The following is a 14,354-nucleotide window of genomic DNA, read 5'->3' on the forward strand; positions in this document are numbered from 1 at the left end:
TGGGGGAAGCAGGCTCCCCGCTGAGCAGAAAGCCCGATGTGGGTCTCGATCCCAGGACCCTGAGATCATGACCCAATCCGAAGGCAGAAGCTTTAACCCACTGAGCCATCCAGGTGCACGATATTAATTAGTTTTAAAAAAGCAAATATAGAGTTTGAGAGATAAAACCAGAAGATAAAAGCAAATTCATTTAATAAATGTTGATTAACAACCTATTATGTGCCAGACACTGTTTCAGGTACTGGGGACATAACAGGAAGTGTAGGGCATACTGTTTTGGTCATTCATCTCTTTCCTAATAAAACCTTGATTTGTTCCAATGCATCCCCTTCAGAAGCTGGCCCCACTCCAATTTCCCCTGGTGGTCCTGACTGACCCAAAGATAATCCCACTTCTATCACCAAAGATGGGTTCAGGAATGAACCTGTGACTCAACCTAGACCAAAGATACACAGAGAGTACTTTGCTGGGGATTTCTGAAAAAGACTCTCCTTGATCTTGTGGAGCTTCCAAGAAGTAACTCTCTTCTCATCTGGACAATATGTTGAAATAAGAGGCTGGGAACCGCTGCAGCCATCCCTAGGATGGCTAGAAGATCTGGAGGATATCCACGTGACAACGTGGCTGGAACCTCTAGATGATGTCACACTCAATCCTACCCCACCTTTAGGCTACCATATTTATGTGGGCTAATAAATCTCATTATTTAACTAATCTGAACTAGATGTTCTTATGAATGCATATGAAAGCAACTCTTGAAAGGAAGACATAGCCTCTTTGCTTCAGAATATATAATCTAGGGGAGAACACAGACACTGTCCAATATTCAAAATTGGGCTCCTTAATTCTGAAGGAAGGCAGGGATGGGGGCAAAAGATAAGAAGTGTGAAAATCCTCCTGAGAGAGAGAGTCATGTTTCAGCTGTTAGTTTAAAGATTTCAATACAGCATCTCAGAATAACAGTACACAGGCAGCTGTAGGAACTGGGGCCTTTCTGGCATTCCACCACCCATCCAAGTCTCATCAATTTTTAAATTAAAAAACATTTAAAACAGGTTTTAGTAGGCAAAACAAGTGATGAATAAAACATCCTAGAACATTACAATAAACAAACTTACAAAATAATCACTTAAAAAATAACTGTAAATCCTTACTGGTATAGTCTTAGTCTCAATAAACAGAAACATATTTTTTTAATTTAAAGATACAGTTTTATCTTTCTTACTAACCCCAAGTTGTTGAAATTGTCACCAGTATTCTTGAGTCACACCAAGTGATCAATTACAGAGTTCAGCTGAACAATTTTCTCCCAGGGAAGATGCTAAATCCATTATCAATCCAAGAGCACATATTTACCTACAGCATATATTTTCCTTCCACAGTAGCAAAGATTAAGTTAATCCTTTAAAAATTAAACAGTAACATGAATACAGAACACTCAGCACATAAGCTTAGTAGAACCGCAATGAAAGGGCATACCCTGGATACTAAAAACAAAACAAAAACTGAATCTATTTAACCTAAGTTTTGAGTTCCTCCAACAAAGAACAAGTTCAACTGGACTCATGTATTCATTTATTTAATACATTTTTATTGAGCACCTATTATGTGCTAGGTATTGTGTTACTTTGCTGGTTGGCAGGGGTACGCTGAATCCTTCCTTCATAAAACAATGTCTTGAGGGGGTATATAATAAAATTATGACATAAACACATGTAAATTACAAATATGATAAGAATTTCTACAAAAGAACAGTTTGGGAGTCCCTATTTATCTCAGAATAATTGATACCAAACCAAGAGCCTTTAGAGTGAATCCACTTACAACAAAGTTCTCACAGTAAGTTGAAAAAAGAAAGGATAATTTATATGATATCCAATGCCTGGAATTGCCTACAAGGACCTATGACTCCTAGCATTCTTGTCCTTACCGGTTTCCACTCCACAGAGAACAAGAGTTGGTCTCATGGAAGTGACAGTTTGGGGACTTTTGATGTTTGGCCATAAAAGGCATTGTACTTCTGCTTTGGCTTCTTAGAACACTTGCTCTTGAGAGGGCTGGGCACTGTGCCATGAAAACATTCAAGGACCCTCACAGAAGGACCCATATGGGAGCAACTGAGTCCTGAGATAAAGAGCCTGGAATAAAAATGAACCATTCCAGCCTATTCATGGCTACAGATGACTGCAGCCTCAGCTAATATAGGACCACAGCCATCTAAGAAACTCCAAATAAGAACCACCTAGCCAAGCCCTTCCTTAATTTGAATGGAGTAAATAGTCCCTGGTAGCATGTTCAAGAATCTCAAAGATGTGTCATTGAAATATATAGTGTTCCTCCCTCTACCTCCATTCCTTCATTTTGGTCTGCTGGCAATGCATTTTCTAAAATTTTCATTCATCCAAAAATGTCTTCATTTTGTCTTTGAAGGTTGTTTTCATTAGATCTAGAATTTTAGGTTGGCATTTATTTCCCTTTAGTTTTTTAAGCACATCAATGCATCTTCTTCTGGCTTTTATTGAGTCTCTCAAAGTCACATGTCAGTTTCACTTCTACTTGTCAAAGGGGAAAGTATATTTGGGGTTTTGGGGGTTTATGGAGTCTCTTGAATCTATGATGTCTTTCACCAGACTTAGAAAATTCACAGCCATTAACTCTTCAAGTATTGCTTACACCCCTCAAATCTCCTGTTGGATGGCTAACATGGATCTCAAACTTAACATATTCAAAACAAAACTTTTGGTTTTCTCTACAAAACCTACTATTCTCCAAATCATCCCCAACCAAGTCAAGATCGTCACTTCTACACCACCACTCAGGACAAAAACCTAATTATGCTCCTCAATTCCTCTTTTTCCTCTAACCTCCCCCCACCCCTTGAATCCACCAACACACATCTCTCAAAACATGTTTTAAACTCACCCAGTCTCCCTCAGCTGCCGGCCATCACCCATCTCATATTAGACTTTGTCCAAGGGCCTCCTCACTGGACTTTCTGTAGTCCACTGTCCACACATAACCAAGGTCGTCTTTCTAGAGCATGAATCAGGTCACATCCTCCTTCCTTGCCTTCCAGACAGTCCCCATGTCTTGTCCCCCTACAATCTCTCTCATGGGCTGCCCGGACAAACTCCTATATCTTTCTAGGCACTGTCCTTGACCAACTGCAAATTAAACCAAATTGGATAAATCCCAACTAACCGACAAGCTGAATCACTACCAGAGGCATGATTACCGATAACTGAGGATCACCCATGCAAGGAGATGGTGAACAGCACAGCAGGGAGCTTGAGTGGAGAAGGGGCCAGATGCTGTGATGTGCAGTTCCACTCTAGCGGGCCTTCTTTCCTCCTCCCACATTTGGCCTTCTTTCCTCCTCCCCTGCTTCTCCCAGGGAGGCCATTTGTCCAACCATTTGGATAATGGAAGTAATTTCAAGACTTTTTATTACTCAAACAATAACAAGATTTGGATTCTTCTTTAAGACCAAAGTTTCTTTTTAAAGTCAAATTTTCAATCTAATAATATTCCACATACCATTTTACTACTGTATAAAGAAATCAGAGTCCACATTGGCCCACAAGTGAACATTTGAAAGTAATTCAGATACCTGAAGTAATCGACACTTCCTATGTTGTATAGAAAACAGTCAAATAAACAGTCAAATAAAATACAGGGATCTGCTCTGTTCATTTTTGGTTTTACTGCTGCGTTTTAACAAAACCCTGTGAATATTACTGAAAGAGAAAAGAGTCCTTCTTAAAGCTAATAATTGATTTACAAATGGACCAATGAAAGTCTGGTGATTGTAAAAGCACGTTAAGGACCAATTAACATGAACTGGAATTTAAAAGCTTTGTAAGGGCCCTATGAGCAAGGCCAATTTGAAGTCCTCTGAAGAATGAGCTATCAAACTACTCAGTGGAAGTTAGGAGAATCAGCTTTAATTACTTAGCTTTGACAACTGAAAAACCCGGACCAAATTAGGAGAGTGAGGTCCAACTGGGGTAAGAGTTGGAGCCAGGGTCAAGATTCTGAAGAGCTCTTCAAGAGTTCTAAATGTGCCTTTCCTTGGAGGAGGATTTGCAACTGATTTGTAGACAATCAAATCAACCTTGTGTAAACATGACATCTGTGTGGTTTTGAAAGCGGGCTTTCTCTTGAGAGACTGTGGACTCAGAAACAACCAGAGGGTTTTGGAGGGGAAGGGGGAGGGGTTTGGGTGAGCCTGGTGGTGGGTATTAAGGAGAGCACAGATTGCATGGAGCACCGGGTGTGGTACATAAACAATGAATCTTGAAACACTGAAAAATAAAATTAAATTTTTTTTAAAAAGAGGGCTCTCTGGCACTAGTCCTATACTGCACTTATGTTCACCAACTTTCTCTTTCCTGCCTGCACCCAGGAACTAACAGAGACCAAGAGAATCCAGCACACATGGACACCACTGAGAGGAGTCTGAGAGATCATGCTGCCCAATTCTTCCTGAACTCTGGTCTGAAATAAAGTTTTTATTAATCAGCCTATGGTTATTTAAAAAAAAAAAAAAAAGACATGCTGTGAACTCCTTCTAAACCTCCATCTCTTCAGGACTGACAGTCTGGGATTACAGCTTTCCTACTTTTCTGAGGTTAAAATGTCCTTTCTTTTATGAACTCTCAACAGGCAATAAAAGCAAGGAGCCCATGACCATAGTGATGGTGGTGGATGAGGAGGAGTCTTTTTTTTTTTTTTTAAGGAAAGGTTATTGGCAAAAGAAACCCTGGACCATCCAGTCCCTAAAATAAAATAAAATTTTAAAAAAAGTTAAAGATGCACTGAACTATTCCAATCTTCCATCTCTAAGGTCTGAGTCCTACTAATGAATGGAAGTCTAGCACCAGGAATGATATAAGCAATAGTAAACCATAGCAAACTAAATGGAAGGAACACCCTAGGCAGATGGAACCCAGGGCCAACAGCATAACAACTGGGGGTGAGTCACCCTGTTCTTCCCCCTGCGGATCCAAGTCCAAAAGATGAGAGAAGAGCTTACTAGATCTCCAGCATAAGTGAAGAAGGAAACTGTCAGTGCTGTCATTGATTATGGTATCTCTTGATGACCTGGGTGAACGTTAAACCACCACAGAAATGTAAGTTCCAATGAAAGAAACAGACGAATCTGTCATACAAGATAACATGGCTATAAGCTAATAAGTTACCCATTATCCTAGTACAGTGTGGATTTCCACCTGAGTAAGCTAAAATGAACATCTAAAACTGACTAAGTTCTTAATTTGGGAGAAAACACTGTTTTTCTGACATCCATTTTTTGACATCCTCCTTTTTTCCTTAAAGTAGCCCTGGGGTCCCTTCATCTCTTTTAGAGGCAACGATGAACAATATAAATAGAAAGTTCTTTGAATTTCTGAGGAGTACGTACAAAAACTATGCAGTTGACCATGTGTGCTGGTGTTTCTGGGATGTCCTTCCAAGGATCATAACTGTCCCAGGACATCAAACCACCAGGGCCCTGGCGTCTGAGCCAACAGCATCTATCATGGTGACAACAGTTGTGCAGAAAAGGCTTGGCACTTCCAATTGCTACCCTGGGCCCTTCTACTAGAATTTCAGGAAAAAGAAAAGAAGCCGATCACTGTGACAAAACAGTAAACATGGGACGTAGGTATGACGGTGGCCTACATCCTGACAGCTGAACAGACCCACTCTGCTAGAATCACAGCCATTGGCTTGTGAGCAAACCACACTCCCTGCCCCACACAGTAACTTCCAATATTCTTCACCTCATTATTGAAGGAAACCCACACACATGGAGTAAGAGATACAAGAGAATTTAAATATCATAGAACTGAAAGAAAACATGAGTATTCTAGTATGAAAAACACTAACACTTCCTCCCACTGGATTTTTCATAAGCAATACGAAGTGATTCTCTGGCAGAAAAGATAAGAAAATCATTGGTGAAACTTTCTCTAAGAGATCTATTAAAGTTCTGAATGAGACTTCTCCTTCTCCAGAAGCACCTGGCTACATTTAGCAGGTCTAGAACTTTCACTTTGTATTGTGGGTCAATGTAGTGCCTCCCCCTTTTTTTTTCTTATAATTGTCTCTTAAACTTTTAAATCCATGGTAAATCAAATATAAAGGGGCAAGTAGAAAGTTACATACCTTAAAGGGTTTGAGACATAAGCAAGTTTTATTTAGTAGTAGCAAAGATACACATCATTGCCTAATATAAAAAACAAAGGTCTTTTAGAAGCTAAACATCTGGCCATTCTTGGTAACTGCCTTACAGGAGATCATACTGACATATTCTCTCACTACCCATCTGCCCTCCTCCACGGACCGTCTGCCACTAAAGTACAATAGGCATGATTTAAGACTTTTACCTATGTTTCCTGGGCTTACAGGGATTTAGGGATAATTTACATAACTTGAACATTCACTCAGATAGCAGGTAAAAGAGACTGCATTTTGATTCGTTCCTGATCCTGTTACTATCCTTAAAAATTTTACTAGCATTTAAAAATTCTTTCTACAATTTCAATAAACTGTACATATGTTTTAAAAGGAGGATGTAGAAACTTTCTATTGCAGCCATGGAAGTCATAGACAGGAGGATAGCCAATAAACCTTCTATCAATCCTTGTGTCAATTAATACAAGACAGAAAAACATGTCTAGCCTAAATTAAAACCATAAGTTAAAATGAAAATTACACAGCTTGTCCAAAAACATTCTTTGCGACCCTTCTCTCCATCTTATAATAAAAAACTCTCTTTAGAATGAAAAATACGTGAAGAGAGTTTAAAACTAAGTGGCTCCTTCAAACCATTTAAAAATTAAATTTAAAACTGAGCTGAGAACTAGAATCATTTTAGTATTTTAATACAGCCCATTTCCAAGCCCTGGTTTCTAGCAGTCAAGAAGCATGGAGGCCACAGGGAATCCATAATCAAACCCAGAACAAGCCCTGTGCCAAGAAGCAGGAGGCAGCACACCGCTCTTTGTTCCTATCACACCCTTACCTGCCACTGCGATAATCATTTGTGCTTCCCAACTGTTCGAAGTTCAGGAAGATGATGCTCCAAACATCTGAACTGCAGCAGCAGCAGAAGGAAAAAAAGGTCACTTGCCTTAAGATGAGCTGTGGTCAGATTCACATTTAAGCTCAAAGGAGATCAAAACGGGAACTGGAGCTGTAAATGGCACCAGGGACAGCAGCCACCCTCTCATCCACAGGCACAAAATGCCGAGCACACATGTGCACACATGGGCTCCCGTGCAGATAGTGAGCATCTTCTCGCTAATTAGCATCAGAACCACCTAGCTGGGGAAGCACTAAAATGCAGTCCTCATGAAAAATTAAACGCGCCGTCAGTGGATGCCCGTCCCCCTGCATTTATACTTGTAAGAAACAAGGACAACAACAACAACACACATTTTACTGGCTTTTGAAATGAAGAAAAGTGAGAATCCAAACTCCAAGCAGAATTTCTCCAACAACCTCCGATGGTTTGTTCCCAGTTTTGTTTTCAAGAAAACAGTTTGTCTCATTTGTCAAGGAAATCACGAGAAAAATCATTAGGAAGAGCAGCAGCAGCTGAGCTCTTAAGAGACCATCGCTCTAGTGCACCCTGTCCTCTCTAGAATGTCACCCTGGGGAAAACCCGAGGGGCTGTTCCCGTTGACACTGCTCTTTCTGTGCCAGCGCAGTCAATGGGCTCCTTTGGAGTGCAGTACCCTCGAAATACCACGGCACAGTCCCTCTCATGGTACAGAAGATCCCGCCATGGGCCACAGTCTTGAATGTTACATAGCACAGGTTACATTTTCTCCCCATTGAAAATGTGCAGCCCGCGGTGGCCACTTCGTGCTAAAACATTTTGCATAACTAGGCTCAGCCGCTCATTATCAAGCACTTACAGAGGCATCATAAAGTCACGCCTGGAAGCACAAATGGCTGAGTGCTACATGCCAGTCTGCCAACTTAATACAAAGATCTCGTATTTTCTGAGAGTTTCATTGCTTTAATTTGGTTCTGATGCATGAGTGAGATTCTCACCCAGTGGACTGGGGAAAGGGCTAGAACCAGAATGAAAATCAAAGGGACTCTGTTAGTTCAGCGTTCAAGGCTCTAAAGTAATGTCTCTTTAAATCAGGGGCCTTCATGTCACCTGCAGCCCAATCTTTAACAGTAGTTATTAGAAATGTAGATTCCTGGACCCCAACCTGGAGCTATTAAAACCAGAGTCTCAGCAGACAGACCCTGGAAGCTGTACTTATATTTCTTATGCACATTCAGATTTTTTCCATGAATGACCAACTGCTTCAGAGACAGTGTGAGCTCCTGAACACACACACACACACACACACACACACGTGCACGCACACATGTTCACTCCCTTGCAACTTTGCAGTTATATTCGCTTGAAAGAATTTTATATTTTATTTCAAACTTGAAGTCAAGTGAACAAATAGTGTTTCATATTCTTTTTTTTTAAGATTTTATTCATTTATTTGATAGACAGAGGTCACAAGTAGGCAGAGAGGCAGGCACAGAAGGGGGGAGAGGGAAGCAGGCTCCCTGCTAAGCAGAGAGCCCAGTGCAGGGCTCGATCCCAGGACCTGAGATCATGACCTGAGCCGAAGGCAGAGACTTAACCCACTGAGCCACCCAGGCGCCCCGTGAGTTTCATATTCTTTATATGAGAGACAGAGATAGCAAGAGAGTAGGAGCAGGGAACAGAGGGAGAGGCAGAAGCAGGCTCCCTGCTAAGCACTAAGCCCAATGTGGGGCTCAATCCCAGGACCCTGAGATCATGACCTGAGCCAAAGGCAGAAGCATAACTGACTGAGTCATCCAGGTGTCCCTGGTCTCATATTCTTAAAGAGTTGCTGTGTCTAGACTGACCAAAAAGTTCGATTATTGGCAGCTGTAAACTATGTGCATGGGGCAAAAAAAAAAAAAAAAAAAAAAAAAGTAATAATAATAAAAGAACTGTACAATGAAAAGACACAGAATTGGCCAATTGCTTCTCCCAGGGGAAGACTACAGTGAAAATGCCTGACAGAGAAGTAACCAGCAAACCCCTCAGGTGGGAGCAATCTAAGTGCGGTATTCTTGTTCATTGTTTTTAAAATCCCACAAACCTTTCACCCCCCACCCCGTACTTGGTTTTTTTTTCCATTTTCTTTTCAATGTTCCAAAATGCATTGTTTATGCACCATACCCAGTGCTCCATGCAACAGGTGCCCTCCATAATACCCACCACCAGGCTCACCCAACCCTCCCCCAAAACCCTCAGTTTGTTTCTCAGAGTCCACAATCTCTCATGGTTTGTCTCCCCCTCCGATTTCCCCCATCTCACTTCTCCTCTCCATCTCCCCATGTCCTCCGTGTTATTCCTTATGCTCCACAAGTAAGTGAAACCATATGACAGCTGACTTTCTCTGCTTGACTTATTTCACTCAGCAAAATCTCTTCTAGTCAAGTCCATGTTGATACAAAAGTTGGGTATGCATCCTTTCTGATGGAGGCATAATACTCCATTGTATATTTGGACCATATTTTCTTTATCCTTTCGTCCATTGAAGGGCCACAACTCTTGATCAAGCACAATTTCAGACCCACGCCTTTGAAATCTTCTTTTCATTTAATTTGGCCATTGCCACTACCATCACTGGTTTTTGAAATTCATGGTCCTTAGCTATTGATTTAATGAATATTAACTTTTGTTTTATCAGTTTAGGACCTGTTTGACATATATTCAGTGGGAAAAAAATAAACCAGAAAAGCCTTTTGAAAGTTTTTGTTTGGTTGGTTTTTCTCCACAGCTCATTATAAAGCATTTCACATACCACTGAGAAGGAAAGTCCCCTAATTCTTTACAGGTAACAAATAAACTGGATTATAGATTATAGAACAGTCCAAGCTTTATTCAAAGAAACTAGATTCAGGATTCCACACAGCAAATCCTAAAACAGGATCCTCCCCCCTCCCCCACCAGAACTTGCTCACCTCCTCTTCTTTGCCCAAACTCTTCCTAGAAACCTACAGGACATAGTATGCTCATTTTGACACACTTACCTCCTGAAATTGTCATCTTCGGTATTCATTTATTTTTATCTATCTCATTCCAAAATGGGAACGGAGACAGTCTATATAAGATCATTACAAATACTGTCGCTTCAAACAGACAATCGGCGCAAATAATGCCCAGAGATCTCACATTTATTTTGACTCAAAATATTTTACTGAACCCCTAAAATATTCTGCTCCTTCTAATTCTTGTCCTCCTACACACACACGGCATCGCAGGAAACAGGGTTTTATATTTAGAAGCTATTTTAAAAAGAAATGAACACATTTCCCCATGTCCTTTTCTGTTCTGAAGACCTCTGCTGTGTTGATGGTTGGCAGTCTCAAGTTGTTTTGTTGGGTTCTGAGGATATGACAAAGGACTGAGTACTCCTTTCAATGCTTTCATGGAACACTCCATAAGGAAGTTTGGCTTTCAATCACTCAGATGATAAATTCTTACAGAAATGAATCCAACAGAACATAAAGCCCTTACTCCATTATATTATTCTGAAATGGAATACTAAATCAAGTGGCTACCCTTCTTGGCCAAAAAAAAAGAAAAAAAAAAAAGGACCAGAAACATCACATACACCACATATACCATCCGGAGATGGTGATGAATTGAATTCAGCCACCCACAGTCTAACTTGGGCCTCTTGGTGACCAACAGTATGCAATGGTAAGACATCTAGCTGGTGTTAGGGGTACTGCCTGGGAGCGTGTCAACTCCCAGTGTTTTTAAAATGGTCCATATGAGGACTGGATATAGTTCCAAGTCAACCAATACCCCTGTTTAATTAATTGGGTTGGCCTTTTATAGCTAGGTTCAAGACGTTGACAAGTAAACACAAGGTCAGTGATGACAAATAACGGGAACTCAGTAAAAGTGTGAAATGAAGAAATGAAGGAAGTCAGTGTCTCAGAGACCTGAGGATCCTTCAATTACCTCCTGTCCCCCCATCTATCCACTCAGTTTTTCGGGTGCTGGGTAGGACCTTGTTAGCAGTGACAAGAGTAGGACCTCGTTAGCAGTGACAAGTGTAGAAACCTGGTAAGTTACAACAGATGCTCCTCACCTCACCTACCTGAACAGCCTGATGAGCCTGGGAAGTCCAATAGCTACAGGTCTCACACACTTGCTGTGATACCTTCTTAAAGCATGGACTCTCCTGTCTAGATGTGAGGATAGCTCAAATTTTGACTTAGGTGGGTAAATCTGATAAAATCTGAAATCAGGTTAGTCTTTCTTTCCCCATAAAATACTGTAGAAAACAACCCCTGTCCTTTTTCCTCATGGACCCTTATACTTGTGGTGGTTACTAGGCAGCTAGCAATTGTTCTGTAGCGAGCTCATGATTGGTATATGTGCAGGGAGCTTCTTCCATTTGTGAATATATGGGGAGGTGAGGATGATTTGAGACTCGCCTAAACAAATCTTTATAGACTCTCTAAAGTGGACAAAATAGCAGAAGATGAAAACCAGAGTCATGAGAATAAAATTAGTGATTCCTAACCCATGACTTCTGAACTCCAGAGAAGGAACTGTATGGGGGCTAGAAGCTGAAAATCAACTTTATATTAAAACACATCTGTTTTCAGCACAGCCAACAAAGCCTGTGGCACCTGCAGAACATCCTTCTGTTAAAATGAGTGTTCTTTCCCTCCCTGGAAAGCCTACTCCAGCAAGCAGAAGCAGGTGCACAAACGTCTTGCTGGACCCACCGCAGAGGAGCAGAAATGGCTGCCTGATAATATTAACCTTTTTCTGTCCAAGGTCAAAGTCCCTCTGGCTATGCTGGAACACTTGCAAGGCTGGGTACTAGAATGCCTGAAGTAATGCCTCTGAGGGTTTCTAAGTGATGGCTCATGGAGGGAACCTCGGCTCAAGCATGATTTGTGTCCATCTCACCAGTTTTCCAGTGAGCTGGCTGTGTCCCTCAGACCAACGCACTATATGAGTGGGAGGCTGCAGATGACCAGAACCTTGCGAATCAGGGAAGGGAGTGAATTTTAATAAATTATCTGCCTGTCTGTGATACAAAGCAGCCAGCAGGACAGCTCCTGAAAGAAGAAGCCAACTGCTCAGGAGACAGAGGAAGGATGGAAAAGGAGGAAGAAGAGCAAAAAGTTGAATGTGTTGAGCTCAGGACCCCTCTCCCTGGATAAAAATGAAGCTTTGTGACCAGAGTGCTCTCCTGCACAATACTGAATTGTTTAGGAACAGAGAGGAGACAGCATGTGAAAGACAGTTTTTATATGTCTGTCTTTTCTGTAATTTCTTCTTTCTGATTTCCCTTGGTAATGATAATCACCTAAATACATGCCATTTGAAATTATGAAACAAATAATGTTAGCATCATCCCTCTAATACAAAGTATTTATCATTATGTATTTCTTTTCTATTCATGACATTTAGCTGAAGTCATTTTGTATATAAGATTTTTACTCCTAGTTTTCAGTTCATAGCACATGAAATTTTTCCACATTACAATGCTGTTCAAAATCACTTTCAATGACATCATATTCATCTAGGGGATGTGTTCCACTCCTTAGCTTTTAAGACATTTCCAGTTTCCCACTGTTACAAATTAAACTACAACAAACATCCTGTGGGTAGATGGGTTTCCTTTCTGGGACCAGCTCTTTAGACAAATTCCCAGAAGTGAGACACCAAATCACTAGATATTCACACACTGACTGATTGCCTGTCAAACCACTTTCCAAAAGTTTTACACTAACTTAAGGTGCAACCAAGAAACGTGCAAGAGTTTGTCTTTGCCAGCCCAAATATTGTTTTCATTGATTTTTTTTCAAGTTGAGTACATTAAATAGTAGCTTCTCTCTAGTTGCATTTATTTGACCCTACTGAGACTGACCTACTTATCAGACATTTATCAGCTCCACTTCTTCCAAACTGCCTATTCTCTTTTTTTGCCATTTATCTATTTATCAACTTGGATAAGCTCTTTGCATAAGAGACATATTAATAATTGATCATATTGGCTGCAAATATGTTTTCTACTCTGGCCACTTTGTTTTCACATGAGATTATTTTATGTACTCCATCCCTTGGTCTCTCCTGGTCCTTAAAAGTCATCTGTTCTCCAGGGAGTTCATAAATATTACATTCTATTTTCTTCTAGTCTTTCTAGTGTTGGAGTGTGTTGTTGTTTTTCCTTATTACTTAAGCACATGGAATTTGGGTATATTCTATCAGGTGTCACCCTCGATAAGTATTTTGCAAATTTCAAACCAGCTAGGTCACCAATATTGTTGAATAATCCAGTTCAGACTGATTTTTGGTCAGACTGATTGGTCAGACTGATTTATGAAGTCCCCTTTCATACACATAGATTAAAATCATGTGTGGGGTGAGGAGGGTGCATGTGTGTGTGTATGTTGGGGTCTATTTCTGATGAAGTTCTTTTGGAAATATTAGCTTCTCCTATGTTAAGAACAAAAATAAAAAGAGTTTTGTTTACCACAAAGTTTTGGAAGTTGGGTGTATATGGGGAGGAGAGTTGCAGCAAAAATCTAAACCTAGAGAACCTATGGGGAGTTCTCTGGGAATCTCCAGGAGCTAGGTTCGGGAAAACAAGGCCGGGGCTTTCCAAATGGCCACACCTCCTTTCAAACCACTAGAGCCATTCCCTTCCAAACATGTGTTCCTCAGGTTACTGATGGGGAGAATCTTTGCCTTCTAAGTTTCCCCTAATCCTTCCATTCACCAGTAAGTGCCAAGTGTCTACTACGTGCCAGGCACTGTTCTAGGCTCAGCAAAAACTCCTGATTTGTGAAGAGTATTCCCAAAGTTCATATTTTGGGCTTAATACAATAGCAGACACTGTCCACTGATTGTCTATTAAGTGCTATTATAAATGCACACAATCATCTCATTTAATCTTGAAAGCAACTCTTGGGCTGCTTGTTCTCACCAATTTAGATAAAAGAAACTGAGCCTTGGAAGAGCCAAATGCCTACACAGAACTAGGAAGCAAAGGAACTGTACCCACACCCGGCCTCCCAGCCTCCCAGCTACATGCAGAACACTAACTGTGCAGGGCTCCATGTGGATGGGGAGGCTACCTGCAGTTAGTTCTCTGACACGATGCTGGCAATCACTTATTAAGCAGGCAATTAATCTACAGAATCTCACATGAATATTTTAAAAGTACAAATGCACTCTGCTCCACCACATATCACTTCCCATTTTATGCCTCATCCTCGCTCCTGGGGAATACTTGCTCTGTTTATGCTGGGCACTAAGAAGA

General features: G+C 40.8%; 1 protein-coding gene across 3 annotated transcripts in view; it reads right to left on the reverse strand.

Moving 5' to 3' along the window:
- MTUS2 (microtubule associated scaffold protein 2) overlaps positions 1-14,354 on the reverse strand; it is a 585,660-nt gene that overhangs the window by 522,240 nt on the left and 49,066 nt on the right. The window lies entirely within an intron of this gene.

This window comes from Mustela lutreola, chromosome 13 (genome assembly GCF_030435805.1).
Source record: "Mustela lutreola isolate mMusLut2 chromosome 13, mMusLut2.pri, whole genome shotgun sequence".
In the NCBI taxonomy this organism is placed as follows: Eukaryota; Metazoa; Chordata; class Mammalia; order Carnivora; family Mustelidae; genus Mustela; species Mustela lutreola.